A 19671-nucleotide genomic window follows, 5' to 3' on the forward strand; every position below is an offset into this window, starting at 1 on the left:
TTATCATATTGCAACAAATATCATGTGTGTGTGTGTATGAGGTTAGAGGAGCAATAAACGTGTTCTTCATCTACCTTCTGTCTTTTACAGTGTCAATCTTTTCATTCATTTTGCTAGTTAAAGCATTACAGTACTGCTGTGCTGGAAACTTTACTGATGGTGCATGTGCAACTTCATGCAGGTATGAACAGGTATTAACAGAAACCAGAAGCCGTTCTTTTCAGTGTAGGGTGAATGAAGGATGGTAGCAGGCTAAAACGTTGTTGAATCCCTTGGGTATAGATTAACAACAACATTGGATTATTATAAACTCTGCGCTGAAACCAGAAACCATTCCATCAACTTGAATTGTAAACAAACACAGTAAACAAAATATTTGAAAACACTTTTAACTTGTTTAGTAAAGAGTAAAAGATGTACTTATGGTTTAAGCTTTATACAAATCCAGTATTCACCAATTGCAACTGGATGGAATTTGCCTGTTGTTAAAGAACGTACACATACAAACATAATCATAAAAGTTAATAGATCCTCTCAACCAACCACATCCACTCACACACATAGTGAGACTTATAACAACCTGCCTATATACACACATACACATGAAGCAGTAAAATGTTCCATCAAAGTAGAAAAGTGGATCAAGAAAGAAAGAAAGAAATCTGAGATCTGAGAGGAGAGGAGAGGAGAGGAGAGGAGAAGAGAACAATGGCTTTAAGTCTTGACAAACACTTAGCCGGGGCCTTCAGTCTAACACTTTGGAGCAGACATGTCTGCCTGCATACCAATAGCAAACACTGTCACTCCCCATCTAACTCAGAGGCTTTTGATGTTCTATTCACAGAGTTGGAGAGAAGGGAGGTGAAAAAGGGGATGGAGGTAGAGTGAGTGCATGAAGGGGATAGAGAGAAAGAGAAGAAATGAGAAAGGGAAAGAAAAAAGAAGAGAAGGAAGTTGGTTGGTTGAAAAAAAAACCTTAGACCTGTAATTTCATCAACAAACTGTAGCATCATCGTCTGACCCTTTTCCTCATTTTCTCCCCCATCCCCTTTGTCCTTCTCTATCTATGTCTGTGTATCCCTCTCTCTGTTTCCAACATATTTGGATCACAACAGTAAGAATAAGTGACACAGAAAAAGACAAAGAGGAGAAAGGAAGAAGAGGAGGACACGGAATGGATCGCTTTCCATAACATCACGGTACATGATTTGCAATCTTGAAGTTACCCCTGTCTGTCCGTCTCTCTCTCTCTCTCTCTCTCCCTCCCATGAAATACTAATTTGATAGCAGGCATATGCGTATATGCAACCTAAGTAGTAACAGAAGGTTTTCAAGGTGTGAGAGGTGTGTATATTGCAGCTATCATTTGTGCTTTTCAGTGCATGTTCAACCACCTGCTGAAACAATTCTGATACGATCTATTTCTTTTCTTCCATTGTGAAGTCACTCTCAGTTGATCTGATTTTGTGTTGTGCTGCGTTCTTTTTCACTCATTGGTAACACTGTCAAAACCTTTTATCTGTACTATATCAACTACCAACTATGGTAGACACCGCCTTGCTTTTTAATGTTTAAATAGACAATATACATTCATGTTGGTTCAACTTTTTTGTTATCTTTTTTCAAAGCAGAACTTTGTGATGCTGTTTAATTGTATTTCATTATACATAGAGATATTTCTGTTAATTGGTATGTACAGCAGCACAGCAAACTACATCTAGGTGTCCATAATAAACCTTTCTATTAGTGCATACAGTGTCCAGCTGGGTGAAAATAGTGACCTACTGAGGTCAGGGGGAGCACAGCTTCTCAACCAAGGCATCATGGATTGGCAGTAGATGGCCAGCAACCATGTTACCAACAACAATAGCTGTTTTCAACTAAAAAAATTTGCTAAATTCTCACAGAAGACATGCAGTGTCTAATTTAACATTATGGATTTGTTTTATAAGGTCCAAAGAGACAATACAGCTCAAGGCAGGATTACAAAAGGGATATCACACTGCAGCCCTCGTTGGAACAGCAAATGGTTAGCTTCTGGGCAAAGCAAAGTAAGTCTCTCACATGAAGCGTTCCACAGCTACACTTTATAACATAAGTAACTTTACTCTGATTCCAGAGTTGACGTCTGTAACGTCCAGTATGTCAGATTTTTCTCATCAGTGCAGTTCAACAGTTGGTGGTGAGACAGATTCGCTCACCAATTCAGCTGACGGCTTCAGTGATACAGTGTGCAGTTTATTTCCAGATAATCTTAAATTAGACACCACATTTCTATTTTCACTCTTCAGTGAAGGGCCTGACATCCAAGCTGCCACTAATGTATGCTCGGCTTCTTTGTAATATTAGGTGCTCAGCTTTTTTGTATGTTAGCATTCATTCAGTGTTCATCATTCATACAGCATTTACTGAATTATCAGCAGATGTCTCCTCCTCTCCAAACCAAACATACCTGATAATTAAGCCAGTAAAAATCATGAATAAAGCAGTTTCACATTATAAATTGGTGTCTCTCCAACACAAGCATGGGAGCTCTGTGCTGAGTTTTTGCTAAGCTCAACTTGTTTGCCCAATGACTAAAATCCTTCATCCAGTGAAAAGAAATGACAACAGTGCAAATGACCAAGATCTAAAAAGTGACAGTGGTGTGACTTGAAATGGAAAGTAGTCGGCCGCAAAGAGTTTTAATCTCTGGCCATCCGGCCAACAGCCTACACCTGAAAACTGTAAACTGGCAACTGAGTGTCTTTTAAGTGGAATTTGATGTTTTCATGTAACAGCAATAACATGAGAACTAACATCTGTGCAAACCTACGCATACATGTATACTATTACCAACCACATCTCTTATCTGCCAAAGTGCACAGGCACTCGCAGGCACAAGCAGACACACATAGATGCACACACAACCTCCTCTGCAAGTTGATAAGTGTGTTAGGAGGCAGGGAGAAATTATTAATTATCAGGCTAATGGGCACCAGGCTGAGTTCTGCTTCATTAAGCTCTAACTGTTTGTGTGTGAGTGTTTGTGTTTGTGTGCTTGTGTATCAGAGGGCGAGGGTACCCCTGAGTAAAATACAAAGATAGGTGCACACAAATTCGCATACACCCATACACAGGGGGATTTGTTTGCCAAGCCAATGACAGCATAACACATATTTAATCATATTCAAACATGCATAAAAACACTTGAAACTGTGTAGACCAAGAGACAGAAATATAAATATAAAGCTTTGAAAATTTGTCTATTTTTTCATCCAGTCATGGTTATCGTGGAGGTGAAGGTTGAGTCCTGCCCAGTATCAACAACCACTAACTGAATACTACTTCATACGTCTGTACAGTATGTATGTATGTATGTATGTTTTGTGCAGTTGTAGTTGTATACTGTGTTGGGCCCTGTGTTGAGTGGTGATGCGGTTTGCTTCCACTCTATCCCTTGCAGGGTTGTGCTGGCTAAAGTATGATAAGTAAAACCAGCACCAACGTTAATCTGTCTCACTCCCACTAGGAAAGACAGATAAGGGTGAGAGAGAGGCAGAGGGAGGGTGAGACAGTGGAGAGAGTCAAAGAGAAAAAGTTGTTGTAATTATTTGGATTTCTACAGAGCCCTGATGTAATTTTAGCTTATAATATGTGAAAAACAGCCACATGCATTTTTTTGTACACATTTTGTGAGTGTTGTTTGCTGTTTTGGCTTTGTTGGACAGTTAATAGTTCATTAAAGAAAGAGAAGAGAAAAGGGCAAAGAGAGAGACTATAACAGTTTCACGGTATATTTCTTTGACCCATGGGCCACAAGTGTGCATGTTTAGTAAACATTTGAAAGCATTTCATCCAGCATATCGAAATTAATATTGTCACGTTAACTTCCTGTAACACTGGCCAGATCTATCATTTTTACTGTATGGATCTGTGCATATATTTATAGATAGCAGTTACATCATTGCACCCAGTTAAAAAAATTGAACCTTTTCATATAGAACAGGGTAAATTTATTTATATTACTTGTATTTATTGGATGAAAAAGTGTGATTATCGACTGGGTGAATACTGACAACCAAATCAAGCAGTTGAGTATCTTCATCCCGTGGGGAAGAAGCAATAACTACAGAAAGTTCAACTGACATTGAATGGGTGACGATGGCGGTGGTTGAGGTAGGGTTAAATCAGAGCTGTTTTACAGCAGAATGATGTCACCCAGAGGTTACTGGCAGTTGTTAACAGTATCACCAGGGGCTGATGTCAGCAGAGATCAGTAGAGAATGAAGTGGTGGTGGAATGCAACAAGACTGTTTGGATACTGACAGTTGTCTGTTGTCAGTTTAAATTCTAGCGGGAGGAACTAGTTAGCAGTGCTATACAACATTTTTAATGGTTATATATATAACACCATTTGACAAAGGTGTCATGTAGTACCATTTAAATACAGGGTCTGTATAGCACCAATAGAGATCCAAGGATCCCCTATTATTATGAATAAAAGAACCACTTGTAATGCTGTTGAGCAATATTTTTCATGGGTATATGAGCATGCCTTTGAGCACAATGATTTTTTTAGGACAGTCACAGCAGTTCCCACAGCGTCTTTTAACCCTTCAACCAGGCCAGCCTGATGCGCCAGGAGGGAAGGAAAGAGATCCAGGATGGGAGCCATGCTAACCCAGCTTGGACTTAAGGCTGCTCATGGTTCCTCCTGGTTAATCTCTCTATCCTGTCCCATTGTGTAGAGTGGTAACACTTAGTTTGCACAAAGAATTCAGTCTGACACTTGATATCCTGTTCTCTGTGGTCAGACATTTTAAAGTCCTTCTCTTGCTGCCATAGTTTACATATTTCCTTGAGTTTCATCAGGCTGAGGTTGAGTTTGAATTTGAAAGAGTTTTGAGTTTGAATCTTAACTGCCTGTATCAACAGCTTGTGTGTCATTCTGTGGCTTATTTATTTATTTATTTGGATACGTGTGGATGGGTGTTTCCCTATTAATAGCACTGATGATAACATAAGCAGTGGCCCACACTCAGTGGTTTTTCCCATTGATTAGCTGGCTGACTAATGCACAATCATCCCCACCACTCATGCACGCACATGCACACACACACACAAACACACATACACACACACAAAGAAACTACTGCACTGCACTAATGAGAGTTGGTTAAGACCCCCTAGGAACAAGCAACCACCACTTTGCCCCTGAGAGAGACGACAATGTGAGTGAGTGTGTGTGTGAGTGTTTGTGTGAGAGACAGAGGAAAAAAGAAGGAAAAGGAGAGTTGGTTAGGTAAAAAGAGCATAAAGACAAAAAAAAAAACAAATGGAAAAGGTGGAAGGGACAGAGCATGATAACACAAGTAATAGCACACAGAGTGATGGAATAAATGCAGTTCTTTCGTGTGTGTGTGTGTGTGTGGTTAATATGCCCCTGAGGGGTGTCCTCTTGCTGTCGATGTGTGTATCCCTGTGTCTGGGTGTATGTGTGTGGTAGAATTACCCAGAATGCTTTAGCGATTGACTGGATGGCTAATGGCGGTCTCTGTTTACCTCTGATGGTCATTGACTGGGCCTTCACATCGATACCTGTTTTTACAGCTATTCTAGAGCTGTGTGAGTACTTGAGTGTGGTTGTGCGCACTGCTTATGAAATAAGTTACCTCTTGTTGGAAACTTCAGAGTAGCTTAAATGAACCTTCTTTGTCATTTCTTCAAACATCTCTTTGTTTTTGCATTACCCTAGATGTTTCATGTCCATTTTTAAGTCTTACACAGAAAAGGTTTTTATGTTTACATTTGGACCGCAAGACTACAATTTTTTGCACATACTAGGTATGAATGACATTTGGTTTTTCATTTTTTTTGATTGTTTAACAAAGGTGGTTAGGTAGTGCTGGAGAATAAATACTGCCAAATGAATGCCTGAAGCAATTGATCAATCAATGTCCTTATGAGTTCAATCATACCAAATGACACATTGCTCACTAAATAAGTAGCGTTTGCTGACGGATGCACTGCAGTTTGTTTTCAGAGCTGCAACAATTAGTCGATTAACTGATGAGTCACTCATGAGAAAATTAGTTGCCAACTATTCTGATAATTGATTAATCATTTCATTTATTTATTTATTTATTTATTTTTTTAAAGTCATGTTTTTGCTGGTTCCAGCTTCTAAGATGATAGGATTTGCTGCTATTCTTTGTCATTTATGACAGTCTTTGGTTTCTTTGACTGTTGGTTATACAAAAGACACAGTTTGAAGATGTCATTTTAGGCTCTGGAGAATTTTTCACAAATTTTTAGCACTTTATAGACTGATGGATGAAGTGATTTATCATGAAAGTGTAAAGCAGTAATTTAACCGGGATAATTTTTATCCGGGAAACTTTAACCAAGGTATTTAGATCAATTAGATCCAGTCAGTGAACATTGTTGGAAGACAAATACTGTCACCTTCAACCACAGGTGCTTTATACTAATAAATTTTACTTACTTAAAACACCTCTCTTGTCTCTCGCCCTCTGATTCTCACCACTCCTTTCTCTTTATGCATTACATGTCTTTTTGGTTCATTCGTCTGCTTTCCTCTCTCAGCTTCCTCACCCGTCTTTTTTTCTCATCTGTTCTTCCTCTGTTGTTCTCCCCCTGCCGTTCTCCCCTCACAGACACTCAGCAAGACTATCACCACTCCACCCAGGAGACCACTCATTTCTTCCTTCAACCGCCCACCCCCTCTTGCCTCCAACCTCCTTTCCCCCCTCCTATCCATCCATCTATCCATCCATCGATTGCCACTATTCCTGGACTCCTGTTATCCCACTCCTGGTACAGCTCGGGTTTCCCTTCCCACCACTGATGTGTGTGTGTGTGTGTGTGTGTCTGTACTACTCACTGTCTTTTTGAGTGTCACATATGATGAATTATCAAATCCGCACCAACATGATAATCACAAATAATACGCGTTCTTTCTCTATTATTATAAATATAAAAACGAGACGAGAATACACTGAAATCAATGCACAATCACTTTATCTATTCAAAATTCATGATTGTCGCACACACACAAATATGTACTTTCCCCTGCATGTGACTTCATTCCATGCTCATTAGTACCAACAGTTCTCATGCTGCCTAGTCACCTCTAAATGGCCTAAGTGGCCCAAGTATTGATAATCTATAAGAAATGGTCAATTCTATGAGAAAAGCTGACTTAATCAATGGCCTGATTACTCTGGTAAGAGGTGAGCCCTCTGTGCCCTTTCATTCATTCTTCCATCCATTCACTAACTTAATCATTCATTTCAATGTAGAATTGGTGGCATGCACCTCAACTCAGACCAGGGATGTTGGGGTCAGTAGTCAGTCCCTTCACCTCTAGACCACCACTGTGCCCCAGCAGAAAAGCTGAAAGCAACAGCAAAGACTGATGCTACCAGTTCTTGGTGTTATTCAAATTTTCACACAGAAATGCTGATTATGGTAAAGAGAGAGTCCCAACATGACCAACCACGTCTCTCCTGCCTCATTTGCTCTCTTTCTCTTCATATTGGGCTAGACATGTAAAAATGACGAGTTGCTTCCAGTTGTTAGGCATCAATAAATAAATTCTGAATAAAGTTGCAAAACTCAGAAGTTAATCAGCAGGATGGCAGTCTGATTAACTAGCCCAACATTTTGCCACATCTCTCTCCTTTCTGTACCCATTCGTATTAGAGCAGAGAGAGCTGCAAAGAGAAGGAGAAGTGGATTGTGCCTCTGTGTGTCTGGACACTAGCTGTCACTGGGTCTAATTGTCTTTCACGTGAACACAACAGAGAGGTGTTTGGCAAGCACAGGGTAAAGAGAGAGAGGGAGGAGAGAGGGAGGGAGCGCTGTGGAGGAAGAGGACTGAGAGGGGACAGTATCGTGAGGATGAGGGAAAAAGAGGAAGCATTGAAGCAAGGGTAAAACAGGGAAAAGAATGAGTTTGGCAAGGCAGTTCCCCTTTCCTACATTATTCTTTTTGACATTAGCAAACAACATGTTGTGAGGGGCATTTTTTTAGGTTTGCCTCATTCCTCTCTCCTCTCTCCGTCATCCTTCCATGTGGTGTTAAAGGCTTTTTTGAAATTATTACTGTTTACTAACTACCATACTGACCTTGACTGTCACCCAAACTTTTACCTCTTTCTTAACATCATACCTCAAAATAATGTTTATTAACATAAAAGAAATGAGAACCAACCGCATTGCTTTCGCTGTCGAAGATTTTCTCTCTTTATAGAAAGACATGGAAAATGATCTGTCGTAGACACGCAGCAGTTCTAACTCTGATACACCGTGTGCCTCACCCCTTTATGTTCCATTACAGCCTGACTGGCTCGTAACGCGTGCCTCAACTCACCTCGATAAGGGGAATTTGTTTAAAAAGCCTGGTAATTGATGTGGGGCTGAGAACCAAGAGCGAGGCTGCCGTAGGTGATTAATGCACACAGAATGTGTGTAGCATTTTTTTCTGAGACACTTTTAACTGGGTCTCTTAAATGACCACGGCAAAAGAGAAAGAGACACACAAAGAGCGAGAAAAAGCAATTCCCCCATTGCTCTCATTTTACGTTTGTGTGTGTGTGTGTGTGTGTGTGTGTATGTCTGTGTGCTTTGCGTCCAAACCACCTTGCTGCAGCAATTGAAGTTGGTGACAGCTGTATAAAACACCTATTAATGAGCTGCTTTTGTAAAGAAAAAAACCCTGTCAACTGGCCAGGACAGACACTAATTATAGATTTAAAGTTAATTTAGAATATTTGTTAAAATAAATAAATGTGTGGCATATTCTTGTTTTTGCCATAAGGCAGCGAACTGAGTGGTGTGCAATATAAATATACAGTATAAAATGGTTATGGTAATGGCTAACTGATGCCTATTTGAAGACTGTCTTCTCTATTGTATATCAGAAAAAGGAAAGTCTGAAGATGAGTGTGATTTTTCTTAAGCCCTTTATATCAACAATATTATATTTTGTCAAATGTTACTTAAGTAATAGTTAAAGGAAAACAGGTCAGAATGAGATGTAGTGTGATATATCATCTCACAGTGGGGTTAGTAATAAACTAATATAAGACACTGAGCCACCAAGGTGTAAAAACTAACAAAGTGGGCATTAATGTTCTGAATATTCCTTGACATTGGACCAAGTCCTCTGTGCTTGTATTAGTGTCCATGTCTTTGCTCGAGCAGTAGATTGAATGCACTTCCACATACCTCTATGGAAATGAAGTCTCTCTCACACACACAGTGGGACAATCAGGTCATTCCAAGGTAAAAGGACTTAGATATAGTGAAATATTCATACTTTAGACATAATGTGTGTCTGTGTGTGAATGTGTGTGTGTAACAAGCCCATGACTGCTACAAGCAGTTTGCTTTAATTGAGGTCCTGTTGCCTGAAGCAAAAATGCTTAGGAGAAAGATAAAATTCTCACAGTGGTGGCTAAACACACACATATTCATATGCACACACATGCACACAGACTAGCACAACAATGTTGACCTTAAAACTAAATAAATAAAAGTTGGTTATCAGGCTGTCAGTACTGGTACAGTATGATGCAGGTCGCTTGCTGACCATTGCCAGTGAATAAATACATTATTAATGTGTTAGTTATTAATTGCATTTCACATGTCTTACAATGGTCAGGATTTCCAGTTAGTTTTTTTTTTTCACTTATGTAGAAAACATTTTAAGAATGAAGACACATTCAAAAGAAGTTGTCACAGGCCTTTCTAGCACAAAAGTAACATAAAGTAGCTTTTCAGCTTGTAGTCTTGCTTTGGAACAAGTCAATTTTACCAAGATTACAATCACGCCAGAAGTGTAACAAAACATTTTAGCTGTCCAGCCAACCCCAGCCAATGATGAAGAGATGCTTGTTTTACAGAATTTAGCATGGCAGTACATTACACCTACTTGACATTTTCTGTTTGATTTCTGCTGTAATTGGACAGTTTACCTCACTGTATCATGAAATGTGACTTGATTAACTGAGTCAGTTACAGGCCACTAACCTGAGGCTCATGAGGGCTGAATGGTTTGGGCCCTGCCAGTGTAACTGCATTTGGCTCTCCACAGATCTCAACAGAGGTCATAGATTTCATCAGAGACGCAGATTATATTATCATCTACGTTATAAATATATCAGTACCCCATAAATGCTTATCCAACCTGTTTGCGCTTGTGTCTGAGTGCACACTTAACACACAGTAGATAAGCCTGCCTCGCTAAAAGCACAAGCCTGGTTTAATTTTCTCTATATCAGAATTATAGATATTAAATGTTTGACAAAAGATACCAAAAGATATTATCGCATGGTACCTCATACACATGCCCCTGTCCCCATACTGTTGTGTGTGTATGAGATCTGTGGATAATGACTGCTAAAAGCCATGAAAAAAACCCCATCTATTCTTCTCTTCAGAGATCTAAATATTGGCCTTCACTAAATGGTTTATTGAAGATAATGTTTCTGCCTATTTAACACTTGAACTGGTTGCCCTGATAACAGGTGCATGAGGCAGGGCTAAAGGTGTGATGTGTGAGTGTGTATGTCTGCGTGCATTTGTTTGCTTGTTGCAGTAAGTGTATGCTTCTTCTTATGTACTGTATGTGAGTATGTGGAGTTGTTTTGTTTTTTGGGGGTTTTTTTGGGGGTTTTTTTTTTTTTTTGGATATGTGGTGAGCATGCTTGTTTGTGTGTGTCTAATTAGACGGTGCTTTTATAACCAGAGAGTAGATATAGTGTAGATAGTTTATCTGTATTTTACAGTGTTTGTGGTTTCCTGTGTTCTCTGCCCTTTAGCAGCTCTGATAACAGGTTCTCACTACAGCCGGTGTCTGAACCTTATTAACATTTCTCTTTCTTGCCCCCTCGCTCTCTCTCTCTCTCCCTCCCTCTCTCTTTCTCTCTCTCTCTCTCACACGCTCACTGTCTTCCTCTCTGTTCTCTCTCTTTTGCTCAATTGTGTATTAAATTCACCACACTGACCTGCCATATCCTGTATATATTCTAAGACCTGTTCTGATGCTTTTCTTGTCTTCTTAAATACTTCATCCTTCATTCACCTCTTTGTTTTCTGTTTTGCTTTGATTATTCTTGTCTTCCATTTTACTGCCCCTCCATTACAACCTCTGCACAGGACCCTTATACTTTTGTCTCCATTCTCTACTTTTCCTTTCCTTGCTCTTTATTTCCCAACCTGTCCCAACTTTTATTTGACCAATATCTCTCTTTGCCTTCGTCATATCTCCCGCTCTTCTTTCACTTGGGTTTGGAAGTGTAGCAATAATAATAAATTTTCAGGCCAATTAGGAGGTATTGTAGGGTTCTCAGCAACAAAACGAGAGCACCAAGGATGGAGACAGATAGAGAGAGATGTTCCCCTCCCTCCCTACTTTCCACCCACCTTCTAATCCCTTAAAAGCACTTACAAGATTGGCGCTGCCCGCGTGCCTCTGCCTGCCCGTATACCCGTTGGTTGTCACAGCAGCTGATTGGAGGAATCGAGGCTCCTAATTGGATCATGAGGGTGTGATGCAGGCAACAGCAGTCACATTATAGGACGCTGACTTTGTGCAGAGTAACCCTGGCAGGATGACCCCTTCCCGGTGTGTGTGTGTGTGTGTGTGTACAGACTGACCTCAATGTGACTAAGAGCCTCTGCTCATCAAGGTGGGCTGGCTGAGGCTGCAGTGGGGGATAGATTGATGAAGAGAGGGCAGGAAAGTGGAAGAGGGGAAAAGGGGAGAAGATTGAGTAAAATAAAAGGGGAAAAAGTGAGGGAAAGCAGAAGAGAGAAGTGTGGGTAGAGTATTAGTATTAAGGCCACTGCACTTCAGTTTCCCTTTTCTACTAATTTTCCTGCCTTTGTGGCGGTTGGGGGTAAGGTAGGATTGATGACATGATGCAGTGAATTAATCCCCCTGAACTTTGTGCCTGTGCGCTGTGTGTGTGTGTTGGTGTCTTTCACTTTGGTGCAAAGTGACTGTGTTGTCCGTTACGGTGTAAATTGATAGCGTCACTGCTCTTTGCCGCATTATGGGGAACGTGGAGCTGTACATTCAGTTTCCTAACTGCATTCCATATCACACCATCATGCACACCTGATCCCACAGACCTAAATGATACACCAGCAAGAACTATTTCCAAGCATTTAACTTGAAACCTTGATGTATCTCACACACACACACACACACATGCATGCTTCCTTTATATGTAGTATAAGTGTGTTTATTTTGCTTAAAAACATTTTTAAAGTAGGTATTCCTGAGTACTTTAGCTGGTTGTGAATGACTTTTGGATTAAATTAAAGACTGTTTTTTTCTTTTTAAAACCAGCCATACTGTAAATGCCACTGAAGTCTTCCAAACCTTTTGACTGTTGTAACTCATTGTAAACATTTTACTGGTACACAATGGCCAAAACGTTTAATCTTTGTGTGTTGATTGATCTGTCTTTGACACCCCTTGAACAACCCATGGTGTGTTTCTGAATGTCTCGCTTCTGTCAGTATCGTAGCTTTGACTCCAATCACCAGTTCATTTTAGCGCAACAGGGGACATCTCAGAAAATATCTGTATCTGTTTGTGAGTGTGTGTGTGAGTGTTTATGAATGTGGGTATGCATGTGAGTGTGTGTGACTATGTTGAGAGAATGTGCATATGTGTGTTATAATCTGTGTATGCATTGGTTTCTGTGCGCTTGTGTGGGTGCATGTAAGACCAGGCGTGTGTGTGTGTGTGTGCGCGCGCGGTGTGTGTCGGGGAAATGCGGCAGTACAGCAGGGCCGTCTGATCCCTCCACCTTTTAAGAACATCAGAGGGTGTGAAAAGCACTGATTGCCCTAACTGCTCTCATTGGGACTCAAACCTCCGGCTTAGTTGTGCTTGAGCGAGTTTGGAGAGACAAGAGAGGGTAAGAGTGAGAGAGGTCTGTGTGTGTGTGTGTGTGTGTGTGTGTGTGTGTGTGAGGGAGTGGGAGAGGGAGAGGGAAAAGGGGACAGAGGAGAGATGTGGGGACAGGAAAGAGAGGGATTGGGAGTGAATAAGTTGGGGGAAGTGATGGAGAAGGGGAGAGGAAATCAGGGTTAGCAAAGGAAAGTGAGTAAACAAGTAAATTTGGAGTGAGACAGACATGTTAAGGGAATGAGAGATTGGAAGAGAGTGAGAAGGGTCAAATAAGGCTGGGTAGCAGAAAGGAAACAAGGGAAATGGTGAGGGAGCATTCCAGTTAGGGAAGTTGTGAGCAAGATTTTTTTGGAGAGAATGTGAAGAAGACAGAAGTCATGATTGGATTGTTCATTACCTGTTCTTTAAATCTTGACATTTCATTTTCAGTCTGCTTATTAAGATCACTAGTGTTTAAACTTACCTCATGAATCCTTCAGGTGCTGACAACGTTCACTGCAATAATTCTACCTTAAATGTGTGAAGGGGCAGTAAGAGGACCCTGAGTGTCATTTTGATGATCCAAGGCTGGAAAGCCTGGTGAAATGTCTGTAAGGAGGTCACTGTTACGTTGTCCTTAAACCTGTTAACTAAAGTTATTCACTTGACCCTTTCCTTTAAATTTATGAGTTCAGAGCCATGTTTTGTCATCTACCTCCTTTAATGGAACAGCTGGATAAAATATTTTTATTGTTAAATCTAGAAACAACAAGATCTTATGGTGATGACAAATATATCTCTACTTTCTACATTTATCTGTCAGCTTTGGCTACTTTGCAGATTCAGATTAACAATACAAAATATAATCAATAATTCACAAAATGCCCAGCAGTGTATTAAGTAATGTATAAAATATATATAAATATTTTAAAATTGGCTACACCTTTACCAGAATGAATAGCATGACGTGTCCTGTCTCTTCATTCCCTCTCTCTCTCTCTCTCCCTCCCTCTCTCTCTCTCTCTTCTTTCTCTCTCTCTCTCTCCCCCTCTCCCTCCCCTCTTGTTGCTTTGGAGCCTCTGCGCTCGATCCTTCATGTGTTTGTGTGCATGTGTGTGTCAGACTTGCCTGTTCGACATTGCGATTGAAAGAAGTGAAATGCAGTAACACTTAACACGATGTATGCTGCTGTTTTTTTCTCATGCCTAACATCAGAATGCTCCTAATGGCTTCATCTGCATATTAAAATGGTTACTTGTGAGGGACAGAGCCTTCAGACCGACACTTGGTTTTAGTCTTGTATCTTGTCGCCTTTTTTCACTGTCACGTTTGTAGATCTGTTCTTAATTTGTTTTGGGACTTTGGTTTGGGAAGGATTTGACGATCATGAACATATTTGCAAACGAGAGAAGGAACAATTATAATGCAATTTTTCATATTATTTATTTATTGTTTGGTAGCAGTGATGCCAGAGACCATAGACAGGGTGTTTTAGTCAATGTGTTGCTCGAAGGAACCTTGTAATCGTATCTCTTGCAAGTTATGTACACATTTCTGTTCTCTGTCTGCTCTCCTCCATATTAAAAAAGGGGCTCTGAAGTTAAGATTTCCTTCTCTGTGTGTATTCCACGCTAGTGTATAAAAGAGTGCTTGTGTGTGTGTGTTGGTATGCTCAATGTCATCTGGGGGTTAAATGCAGTGTTGACATTGTAGAGCAGAGTGAAGTACGAGACCTGCCGACCGATACCCACTGACATTCAACACATTAAGCCCTACACACTATCTACGTGTGGTAAAAGTGCTGTTTATTCTGCTCTGCCAGCTGCATAAAGACAGACCCCTCAAGCCAATTCCCTAACTGGAATGTATTTTTCAATGACGGTCATGAGAAAACCATGTCAGAAATGCAAGAGGGAATGTAGGAAACAAAATAATAACAACAATAAAAACACCACTAAAACATTTTTTTAAATTTGCATAACAGCCTGTTTTCACTTATTATTGTGATGAGGATTCATGACCATGCATTTGGTAATCAATAAAGTGGCATTTGTCATTTTATTTTCTTGTTTTTCCTGACCTTAATAATGACTTTGGTCAGCATGCAGGATGTACAACAGTTAAAAGAGGGACAGATGAAGGAGGGAAAGGAGGTAACGGTAACCAAAGCAGCAAGAAGGGGGTAAGGATGAACTGGGAAGGACTTTTACTTTTGTTGTTGGAGGTGTACATATTTAAAAAGGCCCGTTACTTATGTGAAGCTACTGGCAGTACAATATCTAATGAAACCCAGATTACCTTTAAAAATCTGTTCTCATTAATAGATCATTTGAGATAAATTAAAAAATCTCAGAAAGGGCAGTTAAAAATGTGAAAACTTGAGTTGAAAAAGAAATAAAAGGAACAATAGAGAGAAGAGACTAAAGACACACACACACCCATTAAGACAAAACCATGTACTTACACAAAGCTCATACACACTAAAACACACTCACACAGCATGGCCCAGTAGATTTCTTTGGGGCAATGAGGTCTTAGGGTCAGACATCCAGGGGTAACCAGAGGCCTGACCCCCTGGTTTATTTGGGAGTTCGGGGGCACACATAAACACACATAGTGATACACAACACACACATATGCTGGATAGAAACCCTTCACTGTAAATTATTTTGTTTGTCTGAATTCCTAAAATCCACATGAAATAAATGCCAGTGACAGGTCATGTAAACCTTTAATAAGGAAAAGTAAAAAAAAAACAATAATGACAAATCAACATTGGGCTTTGATGGCCTCTAGAAAAACACTCAAATACACACACACACACACACGGACACGGACATAGACACACATCAGGGTGGGGGTCAGGTGTGGGGTTAGGCTGTGAGGGTCTCTAATAAGTTCCCCTGACACATGAATTGTCAACACCGGAGAGAGAGATGTCATCTCACACACACACACACACACACACACACACACACACATTGGCACACACACATACATGCGAATACACTTGAACACACACAGCTATGTACATTGTGTCCCTGTGTCTAGATATAATTTCGTGGAATATATAGACACAAAACCAAAGATTACACAAAATCCAAAACACAAAGGGAAATGTGTGCTTGGATGCATGCATACAGTAAGCCCCCAGGAAGTGTACCAGGCTTCAGATTTCACATAGTGGCTAAACCATGTAATTACAATTTCACATGATGCACACTGACCCCAAAAGACTTTTTTCCCATAAGCTTACATTGAGGAAGAATTGTGAATACATTTTTCACAACCCCAACAAAATGAATTTGATTCACTCTGTCTGATAACATTTGGAAAGTCTAGAGAAGCTGCATTATTAAATCATTGTATCCCCATGCAACTGAACTGGAAGTTAGCTCAACTGGGAAAGTTAATAGCATGCTGGCTCTATGCGCTGCACAGTGCAAAAGCTATGCACAATATTCAAACTTGTTTGGCTTTATGCGCAAATGAGCAACTTTCATAGAAATAAACAGGGTCCCGCCTCTCTTGCTGTATGCAATTACACACACTTATAAGCACAAGACTTATTAAAATAACCTTTTTTGTTTAATTGTTTTCATTCTGCCTGCTCATCCCCGACAAGCTGCACTATGTATCTTTGTGCGTCTGTGTTTTTGTATGTCATTCCAGCTTCTGTTTGTGTTTGAATGTGTTTGTATCTCAGCATTTTTAAAAGAAGTATGTTTCCAGTGTGTGTATGTGAGTGTGTCAGAGAGTGTATATGAGAACATATGAATGTATGTCTAAGTGTTCCTGCTCGTCTGTGTGTGTGTGTGTGCACATGTGCGTGTGTCGTTATGGATTGCCACGTTGTGGACTTGACAGGATCATAATTACGAGCAGTGATGAAATCTACCAAGTGTTTTCTCCCTGCATGGCTGCCTGTGTGTGTGTGTGTGTGTGTGTGTGTGTGTGTGTGTGTGTGTGCTTGCATGTCTGTGTGTAATATTTGTCATCTGTGGCAGGACGCTCCCTGTTAGCACACAGTAACCATGATCACACCTCCATCTTCCAGTAATAGGACCATGACAGATGGACGGAAAGGAAAGGAAGATAGATAGATAGATAGATAGATAGATAGATAGATAGATGGATGTAAGAATATATAAAGGTATGTGCAGAAAAAATGAAGAAATTTTCTCATCTTTGTCTTATAAAGTTTCCCCGTAGGATTTCCCCACAGAGAAACTCCTCTGTAGCTGGTGTTCCTCTGATAATGTATTGCAGTGGGTGAGTGAGATGTCTTAAGTGTGTGTCAGACACGCACCCGTTCACCACATAAAGGCTTTTTCCCTCCCTTCATTGGTTTGTGATCCAACCCTACCTGCCAGTGTAGTCAAATCAGAAAGAGAGAGAGAGAGAGAATGATAGAGAGAAAAAGAAGAGGAGGATGGAGAGAAAGGGAGGAGGGTTTGAAGGGGATGGGGGTGGTGTGGGTTCGGGGGTGTAGAGGCAGGGGAGAGAAGAAGATGGAGGAAAGATGAGAGGAGTCAACAGAGAGGGGCTGAGTGAGAGAAAGGGAGAGACGGGAGGCGCTCAATTTGCCATCACGGGTGCAACGGGGCAGAAAGTATCCAAGAAAGAGGATGAGTGTGTGCGCCTGTGTGCGTGTGTGTGAGAGAGAGAGAGAGACAATGAGTGAATGTTTATGCATTTGTGTGTGTCTGTGTGCGAGCGAGTGTGCATGTGTGTCTAACAAGGGAGAAAAGACAACTCATTTGAATGTCAGATACGGAAAAGCGTGGCATGCAGGGAGGGAGGGATGAGGCGAGGAGGGATGAGAAGAATGAATATGGATTACTGGGATGAAGATTCTATTATTTTCTGGCCGTTTCTCTGATCTCTTTGTCGCAGTGCTATAGGCCTGTATGTGTGTGTGTGTGTGTGTGTGTGTGTGTGTTAAAGTATGGTAGACAAAGTAGGGGTCTGCGACAAGAACATATTTGCCTGTGTGATGTCCGAATGTGTTTGTATGTGTGTGTGTGTGTGTGTGTGTTCTTGTTCTTGAGAGTTCTTAAGTTTGGATGAATAATAGCCTGGAGACCATGAAGTGAAGCATAGTGTAGCTTAGAGATATCGCAACATCATTTTTCTACATTTGCCTCTTATGCACTCATAAAGTACATGCCCATACTCATACATACTTGCACACATACACCCACATGTACTTAGCAGCACTTAACTGAACCAGCGATTGATTTTCTAACTATAGAAGAAGAATCAGCTTTATTGACAGTATATATACCTGTATATTTTTACATACACACACTAAATTCGTCTTCTGCAGTTGACCCATCCTTAGTTGAACACACACATGCAACACCCGGCAAATTACATGCAGTGAAACACACACAGGAGCAGTGGGCAGCATCAAGCGCCCGGGGAGCATATTGTGGGGTTAAGTGCTTTGCTCAAGGGCACATCAGCCAGCTAATGGAGGAGGGACGCATTTTTCACATTAATCACTCCACCACACCCAAATTCTTCCTGCCCGTCCGGTGACCCTCCAATCACAAGCCGCTTCTCCAACCTCTAGGCCACGGTGATGCGATGTCAAAATGTAGCATTACAACCAGGTAAACTGTCACTTTTGCAAAATTGAAACTTGACTTGTTTTGTTAGTTGTAATGAACATATAGTGTGTACAGCAGACTCAATACGTCAATATCCACTGGAACAAATGGTTCAGTTGAAGAAGTGCACAAGTTTTCAGAAGGCTTTAGATATGCTGAAATGGTGGCTACAAAACATGTAGTACTACCCAATGTCAAACCTTCTTCTTTTATACTTCTGTATAGCCTCAAAGCTGGTACTTTAATATACTGCCAGGCTGCTTTTCTCTGACTTCATCTTTATATCAAAAACATATATATATGTCCAACAGTTAAAAGATTTCCCCACTGTTATAAGTCTAATTAGTATTCTATTTAATTTGCACTTTGCATTTTTGTCACACTTCCAACACTGCTGCTTTTATACAGTAGTGAGACCCCTGAAATTCCACTCCACTGGGAAGCAGGTGAAAGAAAAAAGTCAATCTATATACATCTAAATTTCTGTTCCATCTTTTAATCACTGTTTCCTTCGCCTCGTTCCTATGTGCCATATTATTTTTCTCTTAACCTTCCTCCTCACAACCTCATCTTCCTCCTGATGCATGTTGCTCCTCCTCCCCCACTCTCCACACATTATCAATCTCTTTGTCTTTCTTTCTGTCTCTTGCTTTCTCTCTCTCTCTCTCTCTCTCTACGGTTCAGTGGTGAGCAGACAGAGGGAGAGAGTGAGAGAGAGAGGGGGGGAGAGAGAGAGGGAGAGAGATGTGAGTCTCGGCCAATTTGTCCTGACACATAGAGATGCTCAGGTGGGAGAGAGGTGTCAAACAACTGAGAGAGAGAGAAAGAGAGAGAGAGAGAGATGGGTTTGTAGGAATGGGGAGGGAGAGGATGTAGGGGTTAGGTTTTGTTAAAATTTGTCCCTGATCAAAATTTGACTCCTGGAAAATCTTCTAAAAAGGAGACCAAATTCAAAACCAGGGACAGTCAGTCTCAGCTTAAAATAGACATAGAAACAGTTAATTCAATTCAATTCAATTCAGTTTATTTATATAGCACCAATTCACAACAAAAGTTATCTCATGACACTTTCCAATTAGAGCAGATCTAGACCAAACTCTTTAATTAAATATTGTAACCCAGAGAACACTCTGTTTATGATGT

The 19671-nt window shown here is 40.6% G+C and overlaps 1 protein-coding gene across 11 annotated transcripts in view; it reads left to right on the forward strand.

The window, feature by feature from the left end:
* Positions 1-19671, forward strand: part of esrrga (estrogen-related receptor gamma a) — a 142089-nt gene that overhangs the window by 31136 nt on the left and 91282 nt on the right. For 7 of the 11 annotated variants that reach the window (XM_046383543.1, XM_046383564.1, XM_046383600.1 and 4 more), the window contains 2 exons: positions 1116-1199; positions 1953-2051. The exons of 2 other annotated variants lie outside the window; for them this stretch is intronic. The gene's annotated coding sequence lies outside the window, so the exon portion shown is untranslated. Of the gene's footprint in view, positions 1-820; positions 958-1115; positions 1200-1952; positions 2052-19671 lie in introns of those variants that run through there. 2 more of the 11 variants (XM_046383572.1, XM_046383582.1) reach the window with 2 other exon arrangements.

This window comes from Scatophagus argus, chromosome 1 (assembly GCF_020382885.2).
Source record: "Scatophagus argus isolate fScaArg1 chromosome 1, fScaArg1.pri, whole genome shotgun sequence".
In the NCBI taxonomy this organism is placed as follows: domain Eukaryota; kingdom Metazoa; phylum Chordata; class Actinopteri; family Scatophagidae; genus Scatophagus; species Scatophagus argus.